This window comes from Haliotis asinina, chromosome 16, assembly GCF_037392515.1.
Source record: "Haliotis asinina isolate JCU_RB_2024 chromosome 16, JCU_Hal_asi_v2, whole genome shotgun sequence".
Lineage (NCBI taxonomy): Eukaryota > Metazoa > Mollusca > Gastropoda > Lepetellida > Haliotidae > Haliotis > Haliotis asinina.
Window position 1 is genome coordinate 11,475,334 of NC_090295.1, and position 16,229 is coordinate 11,491,562.

The 16,229-nt window shown below is 39.9% G+C and overlaps 1 pseudogene; it reads left to right on the top strand.

Moving 5' to 3' along the window:
* The window catches only part of LOC137268840 (uncharacterized), a 93,134-nt pseudogene that overhangs the window by 27,776 nt on the left and 49,129 nt on the right, over positions 1–16,229 (top strand).

Below are 16,229 nucleotides of genomic sequence, written 5' to 3' on the forward strand. Positions count from 1 at the left end.
GTATAGATGAAGACATATGAATATTAATTAGATGTAGATGCACTGATTGCACTATACATGTTTCTATTTGTGCTCGTGCATGAAATCTACTTGAAAATACAAATGAAATGTCATTGTATTCAATTATTATGTATATTTTAATGTATAGATTTTCTTGATATTTTCTTATAGAAATAAGTATTGCACATTTTAAACGAAGTTTGGACTATTGACACTTCATAGCATTACTTCATTGTCCTGTGTCATGGTAAATATGATATTTCTCAGGTGTAGCAGGGGACTTCATTCTTGGATCAATGACAAGAATCAGGTGAGTATAATTATATTCTAATTTGAATTTGGCAGTTATGTGTTATGTACACAGACATTGCAAAGCGGAATCAGTAGTCTTCACCCACCTGAAAATGGACAAGTCAAAGAACCATGGAACATGTCTGTAAATCACTATTGTCAATAGTGACAACTCATGGAAAATTGTGTATTGTCAGTTCAGTAGTGTTAACAAAGTGTGTATAGTGGAAGCTGTCAAAACCAGCATCTGTCCAATCCGGCAAGTTGTCAACACCAGCATATAATCTCAGTCCAACCTATGGCTTGTACATATATCATCAGCTCCATAATCCGGCACATTGTCTAAACTGGATTATTTCTTCAGTCCCAGTGAATGCCAGTTTAGACAGCTTCCACTGTATGTGTTAGTTTCTGACCAAAAGCTCATGAGCAGATTATTTATTGTAACAGTCTTCAGACTTTGAATTAGTGGAACTACAAGTATTTTATTGACAGGATTTCCAAAATTGTTGTGACCATCAATTTCCTTAGTGTTACGGCACACTTGAATGCTTCAGTGCCACTTATTGCTTGTCCTTTAGCTACAAGATTGACCATGTCACTGCCTCCAAGAAGCTGGTGGTTGACTTGAGCATCAAGGTGTGTTTTGAAGACAGTTTGTGTATACTAGAGGTCCCAGTGTTCTCCCAGTCAGAGATCGTCTACTCTCCGTGTAACTCAAGTCTACCTGTCCCGTTCGAAGGTAAGCTTTGACAGAATTTCAAAGTGATGTTTTTTGTTGTTTTTTGGCTGATGTTTCTGTATTGAGCCTGTCAAGCTATAGTAAAAGATAGTTGTAAATTGTCAAAAGTGACATGTTTTGTAAAGCATTACTTCTAGGGAGTTACAATACTATTTAACATGTTTTAGCGAATTAATTGTACATTTTATCAAGATGTTTTATCATAGCATTTCTAGACATATTTGAACATGTGGCCTGGATTGTGCTGAAACTATATTAACTGACTCATCAAACTTAGATGTGACATTCATGGACATTTTTTTACAGGTGTGTCATTCGACTTCTGGAAGTCTGAACCATGCACCCAACCAGCCGCACCTTCAGGTGAGTGTCACCTGTTTAGCTTTTTTAATATTGTTTGTTTAAAAGGAAGTGTTTTACCTGAAAAGTTTGTCTTTGGAATGTTAGACAGTGACTCTGCTGCCGAGTTATGGAACCACCTTTGAATGCTGACTAAAGACACGTGTAATACTGATATCAAGGTCACTATGTGGTGACCAAATTATGACTTTTGCAGTGATATGTGCATGCATCATGCTTACATACGTGTGCATGTGTGTGTCTGCTTGTATTTTACAAGGCTTACACATATGTTGCAGTTCTGGACTGACATACCATGTTTGAGTTTTAATATCAATACAACTCAATATGTTATAAAAATGCATTGGTCTGTACTAGTTTTATCTCCTTAATGCCCAGCACTGTGCAAGATAGCAACGGTTTGCATCTTTAACACCTTCTGGAACAGAATGTGAGATTACTACCCTCCATGAACATAGAGGTGTTTCTGGGTTACATCTTCTTTTTATTCTGGAATGCAACATTTCAGGGCTTGTTCTAGCCCCACCATCAGGTAGAACTCAACAGAAACTGTTCTACCTAATCTGTTGAGTTCTACCTGATCATGGGGCCAGAACAAGCCATGAAACGTACTCCATAATGAAAAGAAGATGTAACCCAGAAAAATGTCTGTGTTCATCAAATAGCATCTTCTAAAATGCCAATCAAGCATCAGATACGCTTGCAGGGATTGTTTGTCCTTGACCATATATGAGCTACTGTAAAAGGGCATCGGAATTGACATGTCATCAGGGCAAATATCATACCTTGTGTTTTTAAGCAGGAATCAGTTTTCTGTGTACCTTGATTCAGGCAAAAGTATTTACATTATTTGAACTCCTATTGAAAAGTAACATCCCCTCAGTTCAGTGCTCCAGATTTTTTTGACTCAGCGGTATTTCACTCCTCAAAATTAATATTGAGGAGTAAAATGCCAAATGGAATTAAAGGGAGGATTATTTCTCATGTCACTGACCTTAACTTTTCTTTCCTATTTGAAACAGTTTTGCTTAAAAAATTCAAAAGTTTCTCTTGGTTTGCCATTTTCACAGCAAACGACAGGAAATATATGACAGTGCACAAAAATACTGTATAAATCTAAACTTCCCTCACTCACACTCTCACAGGTTGCAGTGTGAATCTTCCTGCTTCCATTGCCAACATCTGCCAGGTCACAGACAACTGCATGGGGGTCACTTGTTGCAAGGACATCAACCTCAAGTACCTCGGCATCTACTCCGTGTCAGCAGGTATCGTGGCCGACCACTGCAGTGACCAACTTCGGTACCACATAGAGAATAAACAGTACACCAAGAACCTTGCTGCTATTACATATGGTAAGGAAACATTTCTGTCCACTATTGTGACCCAAGTTGAATGCATAATATGTCTGCGTAATACTCAGGCTGCTTTTGTGCAGTTTGTTGTGTAAAGGGGTCGATCCACTGACTCTGAAGATTGGTTCACATAATATTCCCCAACCTTTTCCTTTTTTTCTTTTTTTTTTTTCGACTTTGCATAATTTGAACTTTAAAGAAAAACAAGGGAAATTGTGCTCAACTAGTAACTTCAGCACACTTTAATGAATTGCTTTCCATTTCCATGTCCATAGGAGAGGTGCAGTGTTTTCAGATTTGGGTAGTGACTTCTCTGTCTATGATACAGGGACCTGTTTCACAAAGCTCTTGTAAGCCTAAGATCTTGTAATTTTCCTTGTAGCATTCATACCTCCTATACTTTAACATAGGAGATACAAAAACTATGTGAAAAGTTACAAGATCTCAAGATCGCAAGATCTCAAGTACCCGTGAAGGTCCCAGGGTAGAATAGGCCTTCAGCAACCCATGCTTGCCATAAAAGGCGACTCAGCTTGTCGTAAGAGGCGACTAACAGGATCGGGTGGTCAGGCTTGCTGACTTGGTTGACGCATGTCATCGGTTCCCAATTGCCCAGATCGATGCTCATGTTGTTGATCACTGGATTGTCTGGTCCAGACTCGATTATTTACAGACCGCCGCCATATAGCTGTAATATTGCTGAGTGCGGCGTAAAACTAAACTCACTCACTCACTCAAGATCTCAAGAACATTGTGCAAACGAAACAGGCACCAAACCAATGTAGTACCCTGATACAGGGGATCAAGGACACTGCCTTTCAGGATTCACTACCGAGAGTGTTGTTTATGTGGCAGTTCTACTAGTTAGGAAATAGCATCAGGGGTTTATGTCTCAATGTTAGAAAAAAAGAAAATACTCTCTGAAGTTTTTCTTTGATGTGTTTTTTATTATAAATGTTTATTAGTCTCTCAAGTCCAATGACAGTCACTGATGCAGATCCAAAATTGACGATTTATTTAATCAATATCTCCAGTACTGATGTAGTATTCTGAAATAGTCGTATAGCCTATAGCATCTGAGATCACATTATGTGCACAACGTAACTTGTGTACTACGTAACTGGTGCAACTGTACGTAAAGCGGGTGATTGAAACTACATGTCGTTATGTTCCTTGAGAGCAGACCAGAGGTCCCATGAAGATACTACAACTGGTTTAAACCAAACTCATTTCTCATATGCATTTTCCCCACAGACAAGAACTTCACAGAACCAATTGGCAATGCCATCGAGGTCAGCTACATGGTCAGCAAGACTCCCTCGTCTTACCAGCTGTCCCTCAACATGAAGCTCTGTGCCCTCAATGGTTATGACTTGACTGACACTTGCTACTATTACACACTTATGGACAGGGTGACATTCCCCATGCCATCCTGTGCACCCCTCAACAGGAGAAGGAGAAATGTGATTACGATGTAAGTTACAGAGTGATTATTGTCTGGTAACAAAATACTTCCACTAGTCGGAGCATATCAACATTGTGAGCCACTGAACTGTCAGTGTTAGATGTCAAGGTTCAGTTATAATTTTACAAAGTTATTACACATTGTGTAACAATATAGCATGATGGCGTACATATGACGTCAAAGTGTCAATGCAAATTCATCTGTCACAATAGTATTAGAACTTGCTTGACTCGGTGAAAGCTGAGAGTCAACACACTTGTTAACTTCTTAGGAAAGAAGGACTTTTCTTGATATCATTTTGCTAATGTTGGGAGAGTAATAAAAAAAATACTAAACTATGTCCTGTGTAACACCATATTTATGAAACTCATGAATGATACTGGTATCTAACTTGCCTTCACTCATTTCATAAATATCTTTACTTGCCCACAGTATCTATCACTTGATTGTCTGGTCTACACATAATTATTTAGAGACAGCCGTCATTGAACAGGTGTACTTCTGAATGCAGCTTTTGTACAATCAAACAACAGGATGTATCATTCATTAAAATTGTGCTGATATGATCATTATAGTTCACAGCCCCTCAAAACTGTATGGTGAGCGTTCATAGGCATGATCAGGTGTAGTTCAATGCCACAAATGAACTGCACACAATCACATTTTCACTTCACTATTTAATGGAGATCATGGCCTTTAAAGTGGGTGTCTTTGAAACGGTAAAGAGGCGATGATATGCAGTTGATACATTCAGCATGCCCATATCTTCTGTGCACTCATCTGTTCTGTGCACTGAATTTTGATTTTCCTTGCTTCCATAGTACTGATGACACTCGTGATCCCCAGAAGCTTCTCAACGAAGCCCTGGACAGGAATGCCACCAATGAGGAGCTGTACGCCCTCTTTGATGAGCTACAACAACTTGAGGTAATGTCCATCACCACCACCATCATCATCATCGTCGTCATCACCACCACCACCACATCATCATCATCATCATCATCATCACCACCACCATTATCATCATCATCATCACCACCACAACCATCATCACCACCACAACCATCATCACCACCATCATCATCATCATCATCATCATAATCATCATGACCTCCACCACCATCATCATCACCACCACCACCACCACCACCACCACCATCATCATCATCATCATCATCACCACCACCACCACCACCATTATCATCATCATCATCACCACCACCAATTGATTGGTGTGGTTCAGACTTCTATCATTAGAAGATTAGGTTCTATTATCTACAGCCCACTGCTACATATCTTTAAATGGAATTTTGCTGAGTGCATATTAAACAACAAACAATCCATTATCTTATAAAAAAAAGTGCCTTTGCTTTAGAAATGTTTCACACCTTGATGTTATAGACACTGAACAAGTAAACTTAGGGATTGTGAAGATTTGGGACAATATTTTTTGTATTTGAAACTAATTACCTAAAAATATTGGTCATTGTTAACTTTTGAATATGAAACTGTGTATATAGTATGTATCACATTACACAGAAAGCCTCAAGGCAGATGGGCTGTGTAGTCAGTTCCCTTTAAGGCGTTGGTGAGGTAGCCCAGTGGTTAAAGCATTCACTCATCACCTAGGGTGGGTAGGTACAGTGTGTGACGCCCACTGTTGGTGTCCCTCTGAACTCATGTTGATTGTCTTGATGTCTTGCTTAGAGCACACCATCATCATAATATATTACATGAGAAATGTCAGACGGTTATCCTTTCTGATTTTGTAATACTCATTTGAGAAATATTATCATGAGACTCAATCAGAGGAAAAATATTTTTTCTCAAAAGAGCAATGCTTTTGATCAGCAAGATAGATCTCCACGTTATGTGAGAGTCTACTATTGCCTTGGCTTACAGGAAGCAGACACCTCAGTGAACCTCCAATGCCAAGATACTTTGTTTACTGATTTTGTCTACTTTAACACTTTACTTGAACACTTGCAATGTTTATTGATCAGCAAAATAAATCTCAGCTTCATATAACAATCTACAATTGCCTTGGCTTACAGGAAGCAGACGCCTCGATGAACCTCCAGTACAAAGACACAGATGGTTCTGCCACCAACACCAAGACTGCTCTGAAAGAAATGGGTTTAGCTAATCCTGGCACTCTCCTGTACTCTGGGGAGGTGGCCAGTGGAGATGTCACAGTCAATATGGAAGGAGGTAGTTGTTACAGACGTCTTCATCATGTAGTAACCTGTCTTCTAGTGTAATGATATGTTGACAAACCCTTGGTTCCATATTCAAGCAAAGCCCAATTTGATTTAACTGACATGTCCAGAGCTGTAGCCTTGATGATTCCTTTTGACAAAGCTACCGTGTGTCATCCATGGTGTTAGGGTAGCCTGAAAGATCTGAACAGTGGTTTGTTCCTATTCATAGTTTGGTGTAAGACGGACATGTTTTTCCCAACATTCGATTTTCTCCAACCGGGTAATCCTATCTATTTTTGGCATAGGAAGAAAGGACTGTTAATATAAACTGCCTTGATGATTGATAATGTGGCATTGAAAGATATTTCAATGTTGTATTTCAGGTAGGAAGATTCTTGATTCTCCTTCTAGTCAAATTAAGGAGAGTACAAGACATGCGATAGAATAAGTTTAAATGTTTCGAATTTTAACAATAAGTTGTGTATGTATGTTATCCTATCTGATGTGATGGCCTCCCTGATACCTTGCTTATGTCTTTGCTTCAAGAATGAGGATGATGAGAGATGGGTTAACACATGAGCAGGTAGTAGAGCATGGGGCCTGCCTCTCAAGAGACACAGAGGCTGTACAGGGTAGCAGCATGGAGTGCATAGGCGAATGGACAACGAGAGGCCTTGCATCTGTTTACTGTTCATTTCTGTTCAGTTTTTTGCACTAAAGAGTTAAAGTACAAGCTTGAGATGGGATAAGGATATAAACATACAATTTATTGTTAAATTTCCAAGTCTTGATTAGATCAATGTTGTGTTGAAGGTGAGAAGATAATGCAGATCCTTGGTGATGCCAAGGACATAGCAGGAAGAGTAGGACAGGCCTACACAGTCGGGAAAGGTCTCACCGGAACAGGGGTCAAGCTGCTGGGGGCTAAACTGGCCAACATGACCATTGGTCAGGTCATTGCCATGTTTGATACGAAGAATATCGACCCTGAACAAGCTCTTCAACTGACCAGAAAACTCAGGGACCTGGCTCTAGCACTGGTGAGAATTTTCACTAGTAATCTATTGTTCATCTGATCAGTCTTATCTGTTTTTTCTAAAGTAACAAGATATCGAATATGCAGCTTTTTGTGTGTAAAACTAGTTATAGAGTGGAAGCTGTCAAAACCGGCGTCTGTCCAATCTGGCAAGTTGTCAACACCCGCATAAACCTCAGTAATGTTCGTGGATTGTTCATCAGCTCTACAATCTGTCATGCTGTCTAAACTGGATTATTTCTTCAGTGTGCCTATAAGTACTGGTTTAAACAGCTTCCACTGCATATACAAGCTTCTTGGTATATTTCTATACTGGTCAAAAAAAAGTTAGGGATATGTGTAAATTCTGAAATTTTGAATAGCGATCTCTTTATTTATTGACACACTGATGAAATTTCAATCATAAAAATACCAATATCACAAACGTATTTTAACCAGTATAAATTCTTTCAAACAATGGACAGGGTGTTTTTTGATGGTGTAAATCGTTTTTGGTTATATTGGAAATCAGTTCAGTTTTTAACTCCAATTGGCTGAACGAGAATGGTGAACGAATCACATGCCTACGCATGTATTTGTGATGATGCCACCATTTGGACAGGATGTCTGCACCATTTCATTAAGTGAATATTGTTTGAAGCCACAGTATTCAACAGTCAGCCTTTATCTGTCTGTTTCTTCAGTCATTTAGTTCTTAATAAATACAGGACATTCATAATTTATGGCACTCAAGGAAATGATGATTTTAAGGGAGGTCACCCATTTTGTTCTGTGAAGGTAGATCCAGGATCATTTGTGAACTTGTACTAAGGGTGGTGTCATTGAATATGTACATAAGATGAGAGTCGGGGAGGGGGAAAGGGGTCACTTTCTTTGTACATAAATTATGAATGGTCCTAAGAGCATTTGGTTGTTTTTTTCAGTATTCAGAAATCCTGAATGCAATCATTAATGGAGAAGCAGGTCAAGCCTTCAAGTCCTTTGATCTGACCCTACAGGGAAGCTTCGGATTCCCTCGGATCAGTGTCATGTTTTTTGAATACGAACAATTCTTCTTAGTGGGTGGCTTAGTACCAATGACATTTGGTAAGTAGCAGTTGGTATATGATCTTAGAAGTCAATAAATCAGAGTAAATTACTTGTATTCTATTTTTACCTGATGCACTGTAGAACTGAAGCCACCGTCAAGAGATGAGGTAAATGTTGATCTGTTGAATAATACATTTTATTGTCCATTTGGCTCAAAAGCGGACCAATGAATTGCAGTGTAACTCAAAAACTAATTAGCATAACATACTCATTGAAACGCTGATTATAATCAGAACATCATACCAACTCGGTGAGGTTTTTGCAGAAAAGTAAAAAAGTTGTTTAACAAGCAATCATTAAAATTTTGACACAGTTCACTGTTTATGACGAGGGAGGAGTGCAGAGAAAGGTACAGCCAGGTGTTCAAGAAGCACATACACAAGTGTCAAAAGAGTTATTTATTCAGTAACCCCTGCTGTGCCGTCTCCATGCTTTCCTACACACCTGGCTGTCCCTTTCTCTGCACTCCTCCCTCGTAACAAATAGTGAACTGTGTCAATATTTTTATAATAGTTTTTTTTAGAACTTTTTTTATTTTAAGGAAAATTATTCTTCAAAACCCTCACAGAGTTGGTATGATGGTCTGATTATGATTAGCGTTTCATTGAGTATGTTATGTTTATTAGTTTTCGAGCTAGACTGCAATCCATCAGTTCGCTTTTGAGCCGAACGAACTATACGTGAAATAAAGTGACTGATGTAGTGACATTTTGCACTTGTTGATATTCAGTGTCAGGAACAAAACACTCACTCACTCACTCACTCACTCACTCACTCACTCACTCACTCACTCACTCACTCACTCACTCACTCACTCACTCACGTGCAGAACATTTACAGACATTCCATGATAAGCATGTGTATATTATCCAGGTTGGGGTGCCGGAGCTTCCTATGGAATGGATATCACGGTTGGTGCCAGAATTCTGGGAATGACAGCATTTGGTACAGTTATTCCCTATGCTAATGCACACGTGTACGGTGAGCTCGGAGTAGGCGCCATCTTGTACGGCAAACTGCGAATTGACGGTTACATCATGACTGTTGCCTTTCCGTCCACTGCTGAGGTTGGCTTCTCTAAGTTCCCACTGGATCTAGCGTGAGTGTATAACTTGTTAGGCATTCCATATTTTCTTCATTATTGTTTGTAATTTTGCAAAAAAATGGACATGATACATGTCATGAGTCTAGTGATGTTTTATGTCATAAGTTTATCACTGTCAGAATTTCTGATAACCAGAGATGCAGTATTGTTTTTATTGTGAATACTAATCAAAACAAAAATGTTTTGCAGTTGAATCCCTTGGAGGTGTTTACACAAGAAAATATGGTTCATTTTACTCTTTACCTTTGCTTGCCGGCTGTCAAGGGAGCCAAGCTCAAACTGATTGAGGTTCTAAAAATCTTTGTTATTGTGATTTGGACTTTGTACGTCATTGTCCAAAGTTACATAAATCGTGATGCTTGGATAATAATTCAAATGTTTTTTAAACATTTACATTCTAGGCTGATCCCTAAATTGAGGGCATGGGATGGCCCTGTAGTTACAGTGTTCGCTCGTCACGACGAAGGTCCGGGTTCCATTCTCCACATGGTTACAATGTGTGAAGCCCATTTCTGGTCTCCCCAGACCAGTGGTGTAAAACTCTCTCGCTGACTTTTATCACTGAGAAAAGTTTAGCATCATCGTCTACACTCAGCCTTGGGTACAATGTGCAGTGTATTATCCTGCTTTTTCAGCCTCAACATGGACCTGGAACTGACTCCCATTGAGCTAGTTCTCAGAGCGTTGGTTACCCTGGAAATTAAGATTCCATTCATCGGACGAATCAAGAAGACCTTGTTCTCCAAGAATCTATGGAGATATGCCACACCTACCATTAGAAAGAGGATGATAGATGTGGGGAAAAAAGAAAAGGATGAATCACCACCCCAGTTCCTGCAATATGAAGACAGAACTGTATGTAAAACATTGTGCCATTGGTCATCTAGAAGAAGGAGCAATAAAATTATTTATGTGCTTCAATGTAGCATCAAGATACTTAGGTTTAAGGTTGTTGGTTTCGAAGGCAAATTCAAGATTTGACTAGGTGGAGATGATCTGTGGAATTTGGACTGTCAGCATCAGAGACATTAGCAAAAACAAAGAGAGAAATATTTTTCTTTACATGTTGACCAGTTGAAATGAAATTGCTTGCATTTTATATATTCCTGGATATAATGAATCATTGATTACTGTAAAACCTAATCACAATTATTTGACAGGGAAACTCCCGCACGAAGCGAGCAGCAAGCACCACCCAGTGTTCTGTGCGACAGCTCCCAGAAAGAGACTACACTCAGCCTGCTATAGAGATAGCAGTGCAAGCCCAGGATGACAGAAGTCAGGTGGAACTCTTTCTGGATGCTGGAACCAAACCCGGTCTAAGCGATGTGCTCAGAAAAGCCGGACTTGGAGGACCCTCTACTATTATTACACAGGTGAAACAAGATTTGTGAATTGAAAATACATGTCAACATGTGCTTAATGGAAGAGTGAGTTTAGTTTTACGCTGCACTCAGCAATATTCCAGCCATATGGTGGCGGTCTGTCTATAATCAAGTCTGGACCAGACAATCCAGTGACCAAGAGTATGAGCATCGATCTGCATAATTGGGAGCCGATGACATGTGTCAGCGAGCCTGACCACCCAATCCTGTTAGTCGCCTCTTATGACAAGCATAGTTGCTTTTTATGGCAAGCAAGTGTTAAATTATGTTTTGTCAAAAAATTGTGTTTGTGCCTTGAAGCCAGTTGCTGCATTGTGTCTCATTTGTCCGTTGATCATGTACTGATAAGGTTGACAGGTAACTGAGCGGAGTTGCCCCATTTCATGATGGTCCTTCAGATTCATAGTTTTGTCTCAGTCATAACCATCTGTAATTTATTGCTTTTTGCCTTGTAGTTTCCATTTTGAACAACATCCAGGGGTTCGACTGAAATAAGGCTCAACACAGACTTATAATTTGTGGTAATGTCAAACTATTAGAGAGTAACATGTTGTCATTTTGTTTTCTTCAGAGATTCTCGAAACACGGAATCCCAATCTATTTCACCGTTTTTGGTGAGAATAGTGCAGGTGTGAGGTCAGAGGTGACATGCAGTATTCCGACATATGATGTGACACTTCCGGGTGGTCGACTGACAGCAGACTTCAAATCTACCAGCAGTCCATCAGAACTTCGTGCTTCTGTTGTGGTTTACGAAGACTCAGATCTTGCAGTGTCCAATGTTGGAGTTGGTTTGGGCAGAGGCATCTTTGCGGATGAAGTCATTGCTTTCAATGCCATTGATCTTAAGACTAGGAACAACAAGGCCTATGATGGTGGGTAAATCAGAAAAATAAGGAATTCTTAATTGTTTTGCTGGCCTTAACATTTTGTGCTTCTATTTTGTACCCTAAAAGAGTTCAATTTTCAGTATCCTGACACATGCTATTCTTGTCTCCCTTTCCCTTTGAATGATACATGAAAACTTGAATCCCTTTGCAAGTGTAGAATCACTCGCTCGCTTGGGTTGCCTCTCCTTTCCTGCCATTGGCGTCCCACATGTTCCATCGCAAACACTTGATCTAATCAGCTCATCAAATAGGATTCAGATGTACAAAGTAACTTATGGTTACTGAATCTACCCTACTTTAACACTTTAACACTGACTTACAATACTCTTAACGCTGATGTGGTATTGCACAGTGGATTCTGGGACTCTTTGAATGTTCTGAAATTTTACCACTGTTCACATAACCCTGGACTGTCCCCAAGGTCACTGGAAGTCAACAAAGCATCTGCCCTGGAAGAGGATGTTCAGTTTTTCATTCCTGTTGTATTGTTATTCAAAAGAAGTTCAGGGTACTTGTTTTTATCCTATTTAGTTTCTGGTTTAGAGGGAGAAAAATCTTGTACAGCATGAGTATCTACATCCTCGCTATCTCCAAGGTATATGATTCGATAAAGCTCCAGTATACTCTGGATGCATCTACGGCTTGGCCCATAATTTTGTTTCCTCCCCTTTTATGACTCCATGTTCTCATAGTTGTCTATCAGCTAAACCATGGTGGCCAGTGTCAACAAAGTAGTGGTCGCAGATATGAAGGTTTGTTCACAGTGCAGCTCAGATTTTGGGGAAATTATACAGACAAATTGTCAGGTCTGAAACTGTAACAAAATATATGCAAGAACTCCCGCTTTCAGTGTTCCTCTGCATGAATTGTGACAAGAAAATTAATCTGTTATATAATTGAAAAATGTGAAAGTGAGTTTTTGGGGCGCTCAACGTCCCAGCGTAGACACCTGATTGGATGGAAAGCCCACCAAGGGAGGTAATAAAATATCGGGCTGTAGATGCATCTAGGGTATAGTGGAGAGTTATCAATGAGATATCAGAGATGGAATATCCATGGCTAGTGATGGAATCCCAGTGGATCAGCACACACACAACAAACACACACACACAACACACACAGTGGTGGAACATTTTCCTTCCTGGGACTCTGGCCTATGGGTATACAGCAAGGTCTGGTGTACAGTCATTACACTGCATCAGAGTACAGGAACAAAGCTACCATTATGAAAAAAAGCCCTGGCTTATACATGATTGTTGCTAAAAAGTTTGAGCAAGTCATCAGCACTATCTAAACATAAATCTATCTTATCAGGCATGCTCAAAAAAGTTGGCTTGCTACACACCTGAGAGCTGGATGTCTTGTGTTCAACTGGAACACATTCTGATGTTTCTGTATTTTGTATTTTCAGCTTCAAGCGACCCAGTGGGTCATGTTGCTCTGGAACACTTCACTGGTCTGAAGGAAGGCCGATTGACAGGGCCAGTCATTGCAACATTCACCCAAATGAACCATGCAGGTAAATGTGCCAAGGAGTGCATGAAGTATCCGAAGACCAAGTGCCTTAGTTTCAACTATGACTACGGTGTGAGTGGCGAGTGTGAACTCCTGGAGGCCATTGAAGGGCACGACTACAAGATATCAAGTGTGAGTACTGTTTTAGATAGACAGTTTCGGTATGTGCAAGCCACATATATGCACTTGCAGCCAGTTTAGTTGCAGCAGGTGAAACATTACAATGTAGACACACTTCAGCATGTACATTCAAGTCAAACAATGGTGTGGTAAGGAATTTTGTCATCTGTTTCAAACAAAAATATTTACAAAATATCAGAGACCAAATAATAATCCATTGAACAGTCTCTGATGAGGTTTATTCAAACTATTTAATATCTTTTGCACTCAGTCTTTGGCTATTTTTGTAGCAGGGTGTGGAATCTGCACACTGTCACTTGTGCTTGTCATGTGGACAACGTAACCATAAGGTCTTCAATTTCAGTTCATGGGATATTTTTATGGGGTTTCATTTGTATCCTAATATTGCAGTCTGGACGATACACCCACTATGAGCGTCTGGCAGTTGGGCTTGCCTATGAGTTTGTGTACAAGGACCTGTCTCTGCGTCACCAGGCTATGTACTACTTCAAACTCCACCTCATCAACTCCCTCATGTACGAGAACATCTTACACAGTAAAGGCATTGTGGTGGACCTGACCCCACCTGAACCAGGTACAGTGTTGTAAGCTGCTTTGTTCTTCTTCAATGGCATATAGAAGTTGGCATAGTAATACAGGACAAATACTATGGATTGCAACTTCTTTAGTTTATTTTACGACGTTTCGGGGCTTATCCTAGCCCCCTCATCAGGTTGAACTCAACAGTAAGGCTTAACTGTTAACTCTGCCGATGACCTCACAATGCTTATGACGTCACAATGCTTATGCATGTTGTCATATAGCACTGTGACGTATTTGTCCTGTCTTATGGTTTGGTCTTGTTGTTCAACGGTGGAATGCTGCATTACCCACACATACTTCAGGTGTTGATTGATACACCTTCACATGGCCAAGGCATTTCAAAACTCCTCAAGCAGCAAGTGATCTGAATCCAGCAATCGCCAATACCCTGGTGTTGATTGAGGAGACTTTTACGATGTCTAATTAATATTATGTTTAACAGTTTTTTTTCCAGAGGTTGGATTTGGCTCCCAATTCACAAAGCGTTTGTAATGTTATGACCTGTAGCATTTCTATAGTTTTATCATAGGGTTGTGAATGGCATGGCGCTACAAATGTTTTGTGGATCAGGGCCCTGATTCTGCAGCCTGACCTCTCCTCCAACACTAATACCATGATTATGAATGGTTGGTTTGGTGTTTAATTCCACACTCAGCAATATTCCAGGTGTTGTCATCTATCCATGCAACAGCAACATGATGACGTGTCAGCCATGTCAGCGAGCCTGACCACCTGTTGTAGTCACATGTCTCTTAAGACAAGCATGGGTTACTGAAGACCAATAGACCAATCCAGTCCAGGCCGATAAGCCCCGCCCACTTCGGTTTTTACATTAAGGGGACAATCACTGAAGACCAGTTGTAACCCTATAGTATCCTTCATGGATACCATGGTTTTCAAGGAGAATAAGATGTGGGCTTATCGCTGCGTGTATTTGCAGGCCCTGTTGCAAATGTCAGTGTGGACATGCTGGAGGTATCCACCTGTACCAGTATTGTACCTGACGACCGCCCAGACTGGGAAGACAGATGTAGAGGAATTGATGGTGATGTCAAGAACCACAGGTAAAACAATAAACAAATATGACATCAACTAAAAGTGTTTTCAGTGATAAACTATAATGTGCACGTGAAAAATGTAAATGGACACTTACTTATGCTTTGCAGTAATCACATTTAGAAGGAAAGCTTTCTTCTTTACTGTGAAGAAAACACTACAAAGAAAAGATGAGACTTACTAAGCCTCAGTTTCAATCTTTGTCATTGCCTCCTGTAAGAAAATGAGTTAGGAAACCAGTGACCTAAGGCATATACAGGACCCATGCTGTCAGGAAACAGGGTCATTAGAGAGAGTGAAGTCACACATTGGTAACTTGACCAGTGCACGAAATGGCCACTGGCCTGTTAGTCTGCGGCTAGTAAAATCCAGTAGGGCCAGTAAATCTCCACTGTCACTGGCCCGACTGGCAGTTGGAATTTTACTGGATTATGTTGTAAATATATCACTGTCTCCAACTTGTTAGGTTAAATAAGTTAAATACACAGACAAGATTATGGCCTGAAAAACACATTCATCATATTAGCAGCTTAATGATGAAACTCTTGCCATGTCAATCTTATTTTCATCTGTTATATAAATCTTTTGGTTAGTTTCTAGATTCAAATTGCGGGATAGTGAATTGTTTTGTGGACTAATAACATTCAGACATAGATAGACAGACTGGCTGGCAAAATGTAGAAACTATTTTGCACACTGAACTTAACCCACAGTCACTATTCACAGTTGTGCCCCTTATCTGTGCCAGTATCCTCTGATCATTCACTGAGTGTCTTAATCATTTTCAGAACTATTCATGATGGCCCTGGCTCAATGACCCTCTTTAATGGCGATGAACCATTGACAGATCTGCGCTATACAAGAGCCAACCGATTCGTGGCTGGTATGTAGACATTTATGTATCATGGCCTTTACCTGATTTCAGTGATACACCAATTGCACAAAAATAGAATAAAGTTGAAATGCAGACTTGTCATGTTGGTTAATATCTAAAGAAAGAGGTAACGAAAACAATG